At 38.4% G+C, this 14,167-nt stretch overlaps 1 non-coding gene across 1 annotated transcript; it reads left to right on the top strand.

Moving 5' to 3' along the window:
- Positions 1–8,189: 8,189 nt before the first annotated feature.
- Positions 8,190–8,296, top strand: LOC112997986 (small nucleolar RNA R71). Its single transcript, XR_003263033.1, has one exon. It is a non-coding gene; the product is annotated as a small nucleolar RNA R71 (small nucleolar RNA).
- Positions 8,297–14,167: the final 5,871 nt, after the last annotated feature.

Below are 14,167 nucleotides of genomic sequence, written 5' to 3'. Positions count from 1 at the left end.
AATACTGCATGTTACATCATGAATAGGGCCTTAATAAGACCCATTTTAAAGAAAACCCCATATGAGTTATATAATGGTAGAAAACCCAACATTTCACATCTACATGTTTTTGGTTGCAAATGCTTTGTGCTTAATAATGGTAAAGATAATCTAGGAAAATTTGATGCAAAATCTGATGAAGGCATCTTTCTTGGATATTCATTAAAAGCAAAGCATATAGGATATATAATAAAAGAACTATGAATATTGAGGAATCCATTCATGTTACCTTTGATGAATCTAATGCTATCTTGTCAAGAAAGAATATGCTAGATGATATTGCAGATTCTTTAGAACAAATGCACATTCATGGACAAGATTCTAAAGGAAATGGTAAAGGAAACAATGAAGATCCTCCAGAAGAAGTCAAATCCAATTATGAACTTCCAAAAGAATGGAAAGCTTCAAAAGATCATCCCCTTGACAACATTATTGGTGATATCTCAAAAGGGGTAACAACTACACACTCTCTTAAAGATTTATGCAATAATATGGCTTTTGTATCTATGATTGAACCTAAAAATATAAAAGAAGCCATAGTAGATGATAACTGGATCATTGCCATGCAAGAAGAACTGAATCAGTTTGAAAGAAACAATGTGTGGAAACTAGTAGAAAAACCTGAAAATTATCCTGTCATAGGAACAAAATGGGTTTCTAGAAATAAATTAGATGAACATGGCATAATTATTAGAAATAAGGCTAGGTTAGTAGCAAAAGGGTATACGAAAATACTAATATTAAAAACGGGTTGTTTCCTCTGATTCAGAAGCCATTCTCTTATCCTGGGTTATGGAAAATTTGTCCCTAACAGTCAACCACTTAATCCAACCCTGTTTCAATTTACTAAGCGAAAATCAACTTAGGGTTTTCAATACGTGATTAGGCACCACATACACCAGTTAGCCCTTCGTCCACTAAGCATGAACGCAAGTTAGGCTCAGAGGCAATTAATCGAACACGAAGCGTGCACTGATTAATATTCACGAAATTGGGATAACTGGTGAAGGGAAAACTGCCAGGAACCCATATTACAAGCGAAACCTCAAAGAGAGTTGGGCTTCGTCATCAAAAGGAAACAACACCAGAAAATCTAGCCTTCCATGGATTCAAACAGAAAACGCAAATGAAACATGAAACAGAAACATAAATGAACAGAAACGTAAATGAAAGTAGAAGAATAAGCACGAATGAACTCGTAATTAGAAGCAGAAAACGGAAATTTGCATTAAGAACGAAAATTGTAACAAGGGAACAGAAAAACGTGAAAACCTAAAGCCAAAGCTCTGAATAATGAAAATAGCATAATAGAATGCCCTGCACGAATCCCAAGGCAGCTATTTAAAAAGAGTCACTCAAAGTCACTGAGCCCTATTACAATACTCTGGCCCAAAACGAAATAAACACTGAACAACATAAAATAAAATTGCGAAATTTCCTAATTAGAAATTAACTAAGGTAAGCGCTGCTTTATTTGCCCTCTTCAAGTCCATAACCAAAATCCGGATTAAGCCCAATGTTTCATTAATTCCTGAAATTAGATTAAAAACATCAAATTAGCTAAATGAGCCCAAATAATAAAACTGCCTGATTAATTGACAATTAAGACCAATCAGTAATTAAAATGGTGCAAAAAGGGTTTAGAAAATAGAAGAAAATGATGGCACATCAAAACCCCCCATACTTAGCCTTTTGCACTCCTGGGCAAAATGAAACAAAGAACAAAATCCAAGGATATCAAAGGGAGACAAACAAAAACATTCACATATTTCTCAATGAACATCAAGGAATGAAAGGAATTGGTAACATCTAACATAAGGAGATCCAAAAAGTCAAGACATTCATGAAAATCATCCAAGCAACCCAATCATGGCAAAATAGTTAATCAGCTCAAGAATGAAAAGTGATAAAGCCTCACAAGATATACACTCTATCTCTCAAGTGTCTAGGCTACTATTTACCCTCAAAGCACCCATGAAAGCAAACACCACATAAACTTGGCAAGATTCAAAAATTGACAATCAACCCATAAACACAAGCACATGAGGATCAAAAGGTCTTTTAAGGTTGTAATGGGGCCAAGGACAAGGTATGGAAAAATATGGAATAAGTGGCTAAATCCCAAAGGGATAAAGGAGCAATGGGGAATAAGTGCATATTAAGAAAAAATAAGAAAATAAAAAGAAGTAAAGATAAAATTTAAACATGAAGAGTAGAACCAAGAGTTTCATCATTCTTGTGCCATTTAAGATCTTATTCACTCAACTTTATTGCTTTTCTTTTTTTTTTCGAATTTTTTTTTTTTACTCTATAGCCTTTGAGAAACAACATTTCATTCAGCATGTCCAACATTTAACCAATATACAATGTACATCAAGTATGGCCCAAAATACATCATGAAGCATAGCCAACAAAACAAATTGTCCAATGAAACAAAACCCCCCACACTTATTCCCAAAACAATTCCAAAGCTCCAAAATTCCTTAAGGATATGGTGATATCATGGTTTTTCACTTAAGGCTTGTAGTGAGCTTCAAAACAAGGAAAGGGAAACAAGGCTCAAAAGGGCTATCAAAGGAATTAATTCAAGGTAAGTCCATTTGGCTAGAAGCTTATAAGAACAAAATTGCCTCAATCATTTCCAAATATGCATGTGAATTAGGACGCATCAACAAGAATCAAGCCAAGGCTATTGTGCAAGCAATCAATGGGGAAAAACATACCAAATGATTATGATGATGGATGGCTCAAATTCTCACAAAGGTAAAATCATCACTTTCAAATTGAGCTTTCAAAACTATCATGACATGTAGAGAAGAATCAAGGATTTCAAGTCACAAAATGTCAAGAACTTTTATTTTCAAAACAATTACCCATTTCTTGAACATATCCTATAATTCAAAGAAAAACATGCAAAGTCGTACGTGTACACAAAATTGACCCAAAATATTAAACTAAAAATCCGACGAAACTAACAACATTAACAAATTAACACAACTAACAAATTAACAAAACCAACAAAACTAGCAAAACCAAAGAACACTCCCCCCCCCCCCATACTTAAACAACACATTGTCCTCAATGTAGCACAATTAAAAGATTAAAAACAATTAAATCATCAAAGAGAATCGGACAAGTGTAATAAAAGCAAAGAAGGAGATAGGAAAAGAAAAACTCCCTAAGTCATGGTGGAGGAAGAGTAGGGTGGAGTAAGGAAGTCTCTTCCACCACTACGTCCACTAAAGAAGGGTTCGTGAGGAATGGCTTAAGTCGATGTCCGTTGACCTTGAAGCTCTTGTTTGTGGAGTCGCTTTTGATCTCAACTGTACCATAAGGAAAAACATTAGTAACAACAAAAGCACCAATCCACTTAGACCTCAACTTACCACTCATGAGTCCAAGCCTAGAATTATACAATAACACTTTTTGCCCAGCCACGAAGTCTTTTTTAACTATCATACTATCATGGAACTTCTTGGTCTTTTCTTTGTAGAACTTGGCATTCTCGTAGGCTTCTAGGCGGATTTCATCTAACTCACTCAGTTGCAACTTCATTTCCTCGCCAGCTTGATCCATAGAGAAGTTGCAAGTCTTCACTGCCCAGTATGCTTTGTGCTCAATTTCCACTGGAAGATGACATGCCTTTCCAAAGACAACCCGATAAGGAGACATTCCTATGGGTGCTTTGTAGGCAGTCCGATGTGCCCAGAGAGCATCATCAAGCCTGGTACTCCAATCTTTCCTGCTTGGCTACACAATCTTCTCTAAAATTCGCTTGATTTCTCGGTTAGAAATTTCTGCCTGTCCATTGGTCTGGGGGTGGTATGGTGTGGATACCCTGTGTACCACCCCGTACTTTTTAAGCAGGGCATGCATTGTCCTGTTGCAAAAATGGGTTCCTTGATCACTAACAATTGCTTTAGGTACTCCAAACCTGCAAAACAGATTAGACCTGACAAAGTCTGCAACAACTTTAGCATCATTAGTTCTAGTGGGCTTGGCTTCCACCCATTTTGAAACATAGTCAACTGCAAGGAGAATGTAAACATAACCAAAAGAGACAGGAAAAGGACCCATGAAATCTATACCCCAGACATCAAACACCTCACAGAATAGCATAGGTTGCTGAGGCATTTGCTGTCACCATGTAAGTGTATTTCCTGCTCTCTGACACTGCTCACAAGTGCTGCAGATCTTCCACGCATCTTTAAAGATGGTGGGCCAATAAAAACCACAATCAAGCACTTTGCGAGCTGTCCTTTGAACACCCAGATGACCTCCCGGTGCGGAAGAATGACAAAACTGCAGGACTGAGTCAGTCTCATGATCTGGAATGCACCGTCTAATGACCTGATCATTGCACAATTTCCACAAGTAGGGGTCATCCCAAATAAAATACTTAGCATCACTTTTAATTTTATCTTTTTGGGCCTTAGATGCTAAGGGAGGAAAAATAGAGGCAACTAAATAATTGACAATGTTAGCAAACCAGGGAGTAGAAAGAGAGTCAGAAATACTATACAATATATACAAATGATCATCCGGGAAATCATCCCGAATAGGTGAATCTGCATCAGAGACACGTTCGATCCGACTCAAATGATCAGCAACTAGATTTTGTGTTCCGCTCCTATCACGGATCTCCAAGTCAAACTCTTGGAGCCAGAGCATCCATTGGATCAACCTAGGCTTAGAATCAGCCTTCTTCAACAAGTACTTTAGAGTTGCATGGTCACTATAAACAATAATGCGAGTACCAAGCAAATAAGATCGAAATTTTTCAAGAGCAAAAACTATGGCTAGAAGCTCTTTCTTAGTAGTAGTATAATTTGCTTGGGCAGCATCTAAAGTCCTAGAAGCATAATATATCACCCTGGGCAATTTATCAATTTTCTGAGCAAGGACAGCCCCCAATGCATAATTTGATGCATCACACATAAGCTCAAAAGGGGCTGTCCAATCGGGTGCCTGGATGATGGGGGTGGTAGTCAACGCTCTTTTGAGGCAATCAAAAGCCTCTTTGCATCTGTCATTAAAGTCAAACTCCACCTCCTTTTGCAACAAGTTGGACAGTGGAAGGGCTACTTTGCTAAAATCCCTTATAAAGCGCCTGTAGAATCCTGCATGACCAAGAAAAGATCGCACCTCTCGCACACAAGAGGGGTAAGGCAATTGTGAAATAACAGAAATTTTTGTAGGATCTACTTCAATACCCTTATTGGAAATAATGTGGCCTAAAACTATACCTTGCTCAACCATAAAATGACATTTTTCAAAATTTAGAACAAGGTTAGTTTCAATGCATCTATTCAAAACTTTTTCCAAACTATTCAAACAACCATCAAAAGAGGATCCATATACAGTGAAATCATCCATAAACACCTCTATGCAGTTTTCTAAAAAATCACTGAAAATACTAATCATGCACCGCTGGAAGGTACCAGGGGCATTGCACAGGCCGAAAGGCATCCTCCTGTAGGCAAAAGTGCCAAAGGGGCAGGTGAATGTGGTCTTTTCCTGATCCTCAGGAGCAATAGTAATTTGCATATAACCAGAAAAACCATCAAGGAAACGGTAGTGGGATTTACCTGCCAGGCGTTCAAGCATCTGGTCAATGAATGGCAGGGGAAAATGGTCCTTTTTGGTAACCTGGTTCAGCCTCCTATAGTCAATGCAGACTCTCCAACTGTTCTGCACCCGAGTAGGAATCAGCTCCTCCTTCTCATTTCTGATCACTGTGAGGCCAATCTTTTTCGGGACTACCTGGACGGGACTCACCCATTGGCTGTCGGAGATAGGATAAATGATTCCAGCTTGCAAAAGCTTGGTTATCTCCTTCTTCACTACATCAAGAATCACCGGGTTGAGTCTTCTCTGTGGCTGTCTTACTGGTTTAGCTCCATCCTCTAAATTTATTCGATGCATACATGTGGATGGGCTAATACCAGGAATGTCCGCCAGGGTCCAGCCTATAGCCTTCTTATGCTTCTTGAGAACTGACAACAACTTCTCCTCTTGCTCATCAGCAAGGGAGGCAGATATAATCACTGGAAAACTCTTGCTATCATCCAAGTAAGCGTATTTTAAATTTGATGGCAGAGGCTTCAATTCTGGTGTGGCCAGCTGGACAATGGTAGAAGGAGATGGTTTCTCAGCCTTTACCTCATAAAGAAAGTCAGAGGTATGTGTACTTCCTGAAACATGGTTAGTCCTATCTGACTCTATAAAATAAATCTCGAGAGGTAAAACACCACCACCAGACATGCAATCAATATCACTCTCAGATTCACTCTCAGCATCAAATTCAGACATATGATCAAGTACAATTCCAGATTCAATGCATGAAGAGTGAGAAGCATGCAAATTAGAATAAAGATCAGTCATGTATTCATCAACAACATGGTCAATTATTTCAGCACGAAATACAGAAAGATCTTCAGATGGGTATTTCATAGCATCCAGAATATTAAAATGAACAGTTATATCACCAAATTCCATGGATAGTGTGCCTGCATATACATCTATCTTAGTTCTAGCAGTTTTCATAAACGGTCTACCTAGAATGATGGGAACTGATCCTTGAGAAAATCCATCTTCCATATTCAAGATATAAAAATCAACAGGGAAAATCAGTTCACCAACTCTAACTAAGACATCTTCTATGAAACCAACAGGATAGGCAACACTTCTATTAGCTAAATGAATTACCACATCAGTTGACTGCAAGGGACCTAGAGATAGAGAATTAAAAATCGACAGAGGCATAACACTAACAGAGGCTCCTAAATCTAGCATGGCATTGTCAAACTTACTATTCCCTATAATACAAGGTATGCTGAATGTACCTGGATCTTTGCATTTTTCAGGAATTTGAGGAACAGATTTACCAATCAATGCGGAGACATTTCTGCCCATGCTAATTCGTTCACTTCCTTTAAGCTTCCGCTTATTAGTGCACAGCTCCTTCAAGAATTTGGCATATCTTGGAATTTGCTTTATTGCATCCAACAGAGGTATGTTTACCTCTACTTTTCTAAACGTTTCCAAGATCTCTTTCTCTGCCTCTTCCATTTTTTTTGTTGGAAACTGCTCTTGGAGGGAATGGAAGAGGGGGAATGTGCTGCTTCTGCAAATCAGAATTACCTGTGGAAGAAGATTCACCTGCACAGAAATTGTTAGGTAAATTTTTGTCATCACCTTTTTCTGGAGTAGAGTGAAGTTTGGCAGGTTCATTTGCAGATGAGGAAGGTGCTACGGGTTGAGGTCCTTGACACTGCTTTCCCGACCTCAATGAAATGACACTGACATTTTTGGGATTTTGGACAGCTTGAGAAGGCAGCTTGTCAGAATTCTGGGACTGTTGTTGATTCAATTGGGTAGCCAATTGTCCCATCTGATTGGTTAATCTATGAATGGAGGCTCTGGTCTCTTGCTGAAACTGCATGTTCTGCATAGTCATTTGCCTCACAAGTTCTTCGAGGGAAGGTTGTGGAGGGGCCTCAACTGTTGGTTGTTTCTGGGGTTGTTGCTGTTGTTGGATTGGTGGAGGAATGTATGGTCTGCTTGGGCCAGCAGCATTTTGGAAGGAAGGAGCAGGCTGCTGTTGTTGTTGCTGAGGGCTGGACCATCTGAGGTTAGGGTGATTCCTCCATCCAGGGTTGTATCTGTTGCTGGAGAGGTCATAATTGCTTTGCTGTGGTTGATTTTGCTGCTGAGGTTGAGGAGGTCTATTGTAAATATTTGCAGCATAAGCTTCAGGCTGCTCAATTGCTCCAGGTTGCTGCATGGAAGGGCAAAGGTCTGTATGGTGGTCAGCAGAGGAGCACAAACCACAAACCCTTGCGACAGGTACAGATTTCTGATTCAAGGCCAGCTGGGTTACCAAGTTGACCAATGCATCCAGTTTGCCTTCAAGCTTCTTAGTTTCAGATGATGCAGATGGGTTTGTAGCTACCTCATACACTCCTCTAATGACTATGGCATCATTTCTGGCGCTAAACTGCTGGGAGTTGGAGGCCATCTTCTCAATTAAATTTCTGGCTTCAGCAGGAGTCGTGTCTCCAAGGGCTCCACCACTGGCAGCATCTATCATAATTCTCTCCATATTACTGAGTCCTTCATAAAAATATTGGAGAAGAAGCTGTTCTGAAATCTGATGGTGGGGGCAACTGGCACATAGTTTCTTAAATCTCTCCCAGTACTCATTCAGGCTCTCTCCACTGAGTTGTCTAATACCTGAGATATCCTTCCTGATGGTTGTGGTCCTGGAAGTAGGGAAATTTTTTTCTAAGAATACTCTCTTAAGGTCATCCCAGCTCGTGATGGACCTTGGAGCAAGGTAATACAGCCAGTCCTTTGCCACTCCCTCTAATGAATGAGGAAAAGCCTTCAGAAATATGTGATCCTCTTGGACATCTGGGGGTTTCATGGTGGAGCAGACAATGTGAAATTCTTTCAAATGTTTGTGCGGGTCTTCACATGCAAGGCCATGAAACTTTGGAAGCAAATGAATCAGTCCAGTTTTAAGAACATATGGGACATCCTCATCAGGGTATTGGATGCACAAGCTTTCATAGGTGAAATCAGGTGCAGCCATTTCCCTTAGAGTCCTCTCACAAGGTGGAGGTTGTGCCATGTTCTCAGAATGTGCAAAATCAGAATGCTCAGAATCAGAATGCTCAAAATTATAATGCTCAAGATCAGGATGTTCAAAATCACCAATAACAGAAAGTACAGATTCACCAGTTATGGAATGCTCAGAATGATCAAAAGGTATAAAATGATGCCTAACTAATCTATGAAATGTCCTATCTATCTCAGGATCAAAGGGTTGTAAGTCAGATGGATTGCCTCTAGTCATACACTACATTCAGCATGCACACAACTAGTTGCCTTGTCATGTAAATAAAGGTGTAGGTTTGAACTACAGCTACCCTCAAATGATATCCAAATGACTTAAAATTTTGTGAGCAACCTTATAAAATGATGAGAAGATAGCACAAAAAATTTCAGACAAAAATTCAAAGTCTAACTATGAAAGCTAAAATTGGTAGGTTAAGAAAAATAAGTGAATAAAACTTGAAAAATAAAAAACTTTTGACAGAATCGCTTTTTTTGGACGATGGAGACCTCAGCCGGCCTATGGCAAACTGCCACGGCGTAGGAAATTTTTTTCTACCCCAAATGCATATATAATAATTGCGATTCTGATAACCGGAGCAAAAGTTATGGCCGTTTGAAGTTTTGACAAACACAAAATTTGCTAGTTTTTTGGAACTTTCAAATCTGACCAAACTAAAAGCTCTAGCTATTTTTCTCACAAAATATGGATTAAAAGAAGTTACCACAAAAAAATTCAGCCAAAAATAATAACCCTAGCTACTAAAACAAAAAATCTCAAATAATTCAGCATGGGTGGTCGCTAAAATCCGTCTCTAATTGATTTCTACTACTACTCTGTTTTTGCCGCAAGCACAATCTTCACAGCGAAACACCCAAGACTGAAACAGGGGAAACGCTTAATGGGAAAACTGAAACAGAACACACATTAAATAAAATACCAGGACACTAAACAACACTAACACACATACTAACACAATACTAACAATTTAAACATAAAACACGAAAGGATTAAACACACAGCACTAGCTAGCTATTATGAACCTTTGGACACTGCTCCCTGGCAACGGCGCCAAATTTGATCGAGGCCGTACCCGAATCAAATAAACATGAAAATGCAGTAACTAGGAAGTGATCCTAGGTCGTTTCCCAACGAGCAGTGACAAACCAAATGTTCATAATATACTTGCAGTAACAGTAACGATGGGGGGGTTTGGTTGTTTGGTAATTAAAAAGCAGAACAAGTAAACTGGAATACGAAAATACTAATATTAAAAATGGGTTGTTTCCTCTGATTCAGAAGCCATTCTCTTATCCTGGGTTATGGAAAATTCGTCCCTAACAGTCAACCACTTAATCCAACCCTGTTTCAATTTACTAAGCGAAAATCAACTTAGGGTTTTCAATACGTGATTAGGCACCACATACACCAGTTAGCCCTTCGTCCATTAAGCATGAACGCAAGTTAGGCTCAGAGGCAATTAATCGAACACGAAGCGTGCACTGATTAATATTCACGAAATTGGGATAACTGGTGAAGGGAAAACTGCCAGGAACCCATATTACAAGCGGAACCTCAAAGAGAGTTGGGCTTCGTCATCAAAAGGAAACAACACCAGAAAATCTAGCCTTCCATGGATTCAAACAGAAAACGCAAATGAAACATGAAACAGAAACATAAATGAACAGAAACGTAAATGAACAGAAACGTAAATGAACAGAAACGTAAATGAAAGTAGAAGAAGAAGCACGAATGAACTCGTAATTAGAAGCAGAAAACGGAAATTTGCATTAAGAACGAAAATTGTAACAAGGGAACAGAAAAACGTGAAAACCTAAAACCAAAGCTCTGAATAATGAAAATAGCAGAATAGAATGCCCTGCACGAATCCCAAGTCAGCTATTTAAAAAGAGTCACTCAAAGTCACTGGGCCCTATTACAATACTCTGGCCCAAAACAAAATAAACACTGAACAACATAAAATAAAATTGCGAAATTTCCTAATTAGAAATTAACTAAGGTAAGCGCTGCTTTATTTGCCCTCTTCAAGTCCATAACCAAAATCCGGATTAAGCCCAATGTTTCATTAATTCCTGAAATTAGATTAAAAACATCAAATTAGCTAAATGAGCCCAAATAATAAAACTGCCTGATTAATTGACAATTAAGACCAATCAGTAATTAAAATGGTGCAAAAAGGGTTTAGAAAATAGAAGAAAATGATGGCACATCATAGATGATAACTGGATCATTGCCATGCAAGAAGAACTGAATCGGTTTGAAAGAAACAATGTGTGGAAACTAGTAGAAAAACCTGAAAATTATCCTGTCATAGGAACAAAATGGGTTTTTAGAAATAAATTAGATGAACATGGCATAATTATTAGAAATAAGGCTAGGTTAGTAGCAAAAGGGTATAATCAAGAAGAGGGAATAGACTATGAAGAAACATATGCTCCAGTTGCAAGATTAGAAGCCATTAGAATGCTCTTAGCATATGCATCCATAATGGATTTTAAGCTCTATCAAATGGATGTCAAAAGTGCTTTTCTAAATGGCTTAATTCAAGAAGAAGTATATGTTGAACAACCCCCCGATTTTGAAATCCCAGATAAACCAAATCATGTTTATAAATTGCAAAAGGCTCTTTATGGTTTGAAACAAGCCCCTAGGGCGTGGTATGAACGTTTAAGCAATTTTCTCCTAGAAAAAGAATTTTCTAGAGGAAAAGTGGATACCACATTGTTGATAAAGAGAAAGCATAATGATATTTTGTTGGTTCAAATATATGTTGATGATATAATTTTTGGATCCACTAATGATTCATTGTGCAAGGAGTTTTCCCTTGATATGCAAAGTGAATTTGAAATGTCAATGATGGGAGAATTAAATTACTTCCTGGGATTACAAATCAAGCAAACTCAAGGGGGTATATTCATCAACCAAGCCAAGTACTGCAAGGAATTGATCAAAAGATTTGGGATGGAAAGTGCAAAACACATGGCTACACCGATGAGCACTAGTTGTTACTTAGATAAAGATGAATCTGGTCAGTCTATAGACATGAAACAATATCGAGGTATGATCAGATCTCTTCTCTATTTATCTGCTAGTAGACCTGATATTATGTTTAGTGTATGCATGTGTGCTAGGTTTCAATCCAACCCCAAACAATCACATTTGAGTGCAGTAAAGAGAATCATGAGATATCTATTAGGTACAATCAATTTAGGATTATGGTATCCTAAGAACTCAACATGTAACTTAATAGGATATTCTGATTCTGACTTTGCCGGATCTAAAACTGATAGAAAAAGCACAAGTGGAACTTGTCAATTCATTGGATCTACTCTTGTCTCATGGCATAGTAAGAAACAAAACAGTGTTGCTTTATCCACTGTTGAAGCGGAATATATCTCTGCCGGCAGTTGTTGTGCACAAATTTTATGGATGATGCAACAATTATCTGACTATGGTATCCTTCTTGATCGCATACCTATTAGGTGTGATAATACTAGTGCCATAAATCTATCCAAAAACCTTGTACAACATTCTAGAACGAAACATATAGAAATTAGGCACCATTTTCTAAGAGACCATGTTCTAAAGGGAGATTGTTTGCTAGAGTTTGTTGATACAAAGAATCAGCTTGCTGATATCTTTACAAAACCTCTCCCAAAGGATATATTCTTTTCAATAAGAAGAGAATTAGGCCTTTTAGACCTTAGTGATTTGGATAGGTAAAGTTTATGATTGATTGATTGTGTTTTGATTAAGTATGACGCTTGTTTCTGTTTAATTTATTTTACTTTTCTTGTTGGTATAATTAACTCTTAAGATAATATAAGTTTTTAGACTTAGAAATGAGTTTTATTTTAGGAAAAGGCTATTGTTTTGTTTTGGTAATCGATTAAATGAATACTGTAATCGATTACACTAGAACAGATGGCCTGTAATCGATTACAGTCTTCATGTAATCGATTACCAGTAGGCTACCTCCACCTGTAATTGATTACCAGTATTTGTAATCGATTACAATGCATGCTGGTCTATAAATAACACGTTTTTCAGAAACCACTGCGCAGCCTCTTCCTCCTTGCAACGTCCATCCATTCCCAAACCTTCAAACCTTCCTACCTTACTCATTTCTTCATCAAATCGACTCTCGTAACTTGCAATCTTCTTCTTTTTCATTTTTCGTTTGATTTCACCGATTGCAATTTGCAAAAACTCCATCATATGGCATAATCATCAAAGAAATGTAAGGGTTCATCCACCTCCGCTTCGGCTTCAAGAGCTCATCGTTTTGGAGCCACCAGCGCATCCACAACACCAATTCCACCCTCCTTATCCTCTTCCACACTGTTTTCTTCCGAAGAACAGCAGATACGGTACTCAAACCTTTTCTCATCTCGTTCCATTATTGACCCTAAGTTCATAGATATGGATTTCTTTTCTGCTGAAAGTTTTGATTGCATTTAAGCATTTCAGAACTTAGGTCTCATACCTTTCATGTCATTACAATTGCCTGTTCATCCTGAATTGGTTAAAGCTTTTTATTGTAACCTTGAAATTCAGGAAAGCACTTTGATTTCTGAGGTTTTTGGGATAAAAATGGTCATTGACCAATCCCTTTTCCATAACTTAACCCAATTGTCCAGTGACGGTGTACCATTTGAAGGTACACTAAATGATGATTGGAAATTTGATTTCTCTGCATATGATGCCCGCCAGTTGGTTTGCACCAACCATGCGGATATGACTGGACGCCTTCTTGCCGGTTCATTGGCTTTTGAAAGCCGCATCCTTCATTATCTCATTGTGCGTATTTTGCTTCCACGATCTTCCAACCTTGCCCAGGTTTCTGAGGAAGATCTTGTTATCATGTGGGCCTTTCATATCGGGCGTCAACTTGACTGGGCACACTTAGTCAGATATCGCATGCATAAGGCATTGCGATTAAATGCTCCATTGCCATATCCACACCTTGTCACTCTCTTTCTTCGCCATTTTCAAATTCCTCTTGATTCTGAACCTTATGTTCCAATCAAGAGATCTTTTTTAATTGGTGCTGCTATGATTGCCTCCTTTGGTTACCGCAAAGAGCATGATGGCTCTTGGGTCAAAAAGGGTGCTCAACCCGCTGATGATGAAGGCAACCTACCAGTTGAAGATAATTCCTCTCTTCTTCGAAGGCTTTTGGACAAGTTCGATGGTCTTCAGACTTTTGTTGGTGACAAGTTTGATGCCATGGAATTGCAAGTCGACATGCGGTTCGATGCCATGGATTCAAGGATCACCAAGGTTGAAAAAGATGTCTCCTTCATCCGTACTTGCTTTGATCCACCACCACCGCCTCCATCATCATCTTAGCTGATTTTTTATTATGATTAAGTATTATTAGTACTTTGTTTTATCGCCGTGTATTTGGCTTTTTGTTGCTCTAGTTATCATAATCTTGCAGTTCTATTATATTTCTCGACTTTGCTTTGGTTGGTTATGACAATG

This window comes from Glycine max, chromosome 9, assembly GCF_000004515.6.
Source record: "Glycine max cultivar Williams 82 chromosome 9, Glycine_max_v4.0, whole genome shotgun sequence".
Classification (NCBI taxonomy): Eukaryota; Viridiplantae; Streptophyta; class Magnoliopsida; order Fabales; family Fabaceae; genus Glycine; species Glycine max.
Note: the sequence above shows the minus strand (reverse complement) of the source record. Positions and strands in the feature narration are given on the sequence as shown.